Below are 3,051 nucleotides of genomic sequence, written 5' to 3'. Positions count from 1 at the left end.
GAAACTAAATTAAGTATGTGGGACTAAAAAATATAAATTAAGTATTTTCGTTTCTGATATAGAAATATAAACTTAGCCAATTACAAAATGCAGTCTCTTGTATGTTCAAAAATAAATCTTATGCGACGTTAAAAATATGTACCTATCGGTTTAATATAATAGCAAAAATGTAAGTAAAATCATAAGAAAAATGTTTTACTTTGCCATGATTGCGATAGTATGTGCTATTAGTAAACATAATTATAATATTATTGACTTGATTTTTATAATTTTATATTCATTTCAAAGTTACTACATTGAAACATATGTATGTATTGTAAAAATATATTCGAGTGTTTGTAGTTCTCCGATTGGAAGTGTTAATGAAAAACAAAGAAAATATTATATCTTACAAGTTTAATCTACAAGTTACACGTGGTGATCATTGAATATTTAAAATTAGTTAAATATAATTTATTGCATTAAAAATTAATTATTCTTCAAAAATTTCTTGATATTTGCAACTATCAACACAAATTCTCAATATCGATTTCGAGTGCAAATCGATTTTTTTCTATATTAGTTTTTCTTTATATGATATCCAGGCTGCGTGACATGTTTCAATTTTCTTCTAAATAAATTTAACAAATTTGGTTATGTATATATTATATACATAAATAATTTGGTAAAGATTGGGAAGATCTCTTACCAGAGTTCAGTTAAGTCAGGCGAAGGTACAAAAATTTTATCATACTTGAATTGGACAAATCTATCTTGATGACTTTGAATAATTTATACAAGTATTGAAATATCTTTGTTGGACAATAGATTATAGCATTTTATTCTTGGTTAAGATTTGCGTACAAATTAAAACAATCCTCTTGAATGAAACCTTTGAGCAAATATTATTTATTGTGATGTCACTTCCTTCTTCGACTAAACTAAGGCCAATTATACCATTAACATATGATATTGATCTCCGAAGAAAAATAATCTAGTAGACAAATAGATCCAAAATTAAACAAAAAAAAACTGTTGAAGTATAAAGTATTCATACTTTGGATCCGGCTCAAATTTGATATCTGGTTAATATGATGAATCTGGGGCAGTTTCTTGTATTTGGTCGAAAAATGCTTTGACTAGTTCACAATCATAAAGATAAAACCATGAATGATTTTGACTGGGTTGGAACTAACAAAAAAGATGTTTCAAATAGTTTGGCACAATAAAGCCATCAAATCATTGGCATCACAATAATCATTATAAATCAAATTTTCTTTTTCATTGTCATGTGTGACTTTTCAATCAATAGACCAAGAAAATTGTAATGATCTTCAGCCATAAAGATCCTGATCACATCTTATTTGATATATAGACCATAATTACTGAGACTATCGAAATCAAAATTCTACATAAAACACCGTGCATTATACACTAAATCCTTGTGTTATGCATTTGTTTCAATCAAAGTTGATTTCTTCTATGACATGTTTATTACACGTAGGAGCAAAACGATGCAAAATTTACTTTCTTCAAATATTCATATTGAAATAAATGAGTCATTAGTAAATATTAATCATATTGTTTACTATGTTGTTTCACTTCCAGAAATACTTAATGGTTCTGGTTCCAATAGAATTGCAATTTGTTTATTCTATTATCATTCGTTAGTTATTGTTGAACCTCAATAACAGTGCTTTTACTTCAATTCAGTCATTACCTTTTGTTTCATGTACGTAATAATTTCCCATTCCATTTATTATACTCCTATTATCATATTCTAATATCGTAACATCTCCTATTATTCATTTTATTTCCAAAAATTTGTTTTGTTAGCATTTAACAAATAAAGTTTCTTCGTGACTTCTATATATTTTAACTAATTTTACATATTCAAGGACTAAATCACACATTATTTAGTTTTGTTGTCATAACATTGATTTCGAAAAAATCACAATTCAAGAAAACTATCGACATTTTAAAATTTACAATACAATACATACTGATTTAAAAACGCGCTTGTGTTTTTAGATTTATTTTCGCTTAACAAGAAACTCATGAATGATTTTGACATAGTATTATATGTAACATAGTAGCACGTGTAACTAAACAGTATAATATCATCCGGGCGATTAAAAAATGACACTTTCTGAGCATTTTCAAGTTTTACTAAAACAACACAAGTATGCTTTTTATGTGGTGGATTGGCATGCAAGACTCTACCAAATAGAAATACGAAAATACAATTATTTAAATTTAATATATTTAATTTATTTTACCGGTCAGTGAATATCTTTCAGCTAACGTTTTCAATTTCAACGTTTCTTTTACTTCAAGATGTATAATTTGATGTTGCTACAATTCTATCATTCTACTAATATATTATTGGATTTTGAGTTCCACATGTCGCATCATTAGTATTACAACTTAGTGATACTTTAACAGCAAGTATTTACCTTTATAGAATTTCTTTGAAAAAATTGTATCATAAAAGTATAGTTTCACTCATCTTCAGTTGGATTTTGGATAAATATTGAAATTTATAAGTTTTAGCAATATTTAGAGTTTATAATTGGTTTTAGCAAATTTCATTGAAACACTATCGTACATATTAAGTTTGTCAATGTAACATTGCTTTGAATCGAGTAAACTAAAATAGTGAGAAAAATAAGAAGGAGTACTTTAAATTATTCTAGAATGTCTCTCAAATATTCTACTAATTTGATGATAAGTTCCATTTGTTTTCAGTCTACGATAAAAAGTCGCATTGTTATGATGTTAATTCCAAGCTCAGCGCTTGGAAAGGGATGAAGCTGTTTCAACACAAGACATTTAAACAATATTGGATAGTAGTTTAGCAAAACATTATAAACGAACAGAAAAGCTGACAATCCACGAGCAACTTTATCCATAACGAAGTTCAACTAGATTCAATCAGTATATTCCGTTTAATCCAGATAAATACCTAAAGTGAAATATCTTGATTAGAATTTTTTTTTAAATTACTCTGATTTCAAATTTTTCAATGGAATCGAACTGGAAATGTAACTCGTTCACTAACTGTATTACAAC

Source organism: Ctenocephalides felis, unplaced genomic scaffold, assembly GCF_003426905.1.
Source record: "Ctenocephalides felis isolate EL2017-DRISC unplaced genomic scaffold, ASM342690v1 CF-g0.4_SCAFFOLD_00845, whole genome shotgun sequence".
Lineage (NCBI taxonomy): Eukaryota > Metazoa > Arthropoda > Insecta > Siphonaptera > Pulicidae > Ctenocephalides > Ctenocephalides felis.
This window is presented reverse-complemented; position numbering follows the sequence as displayed.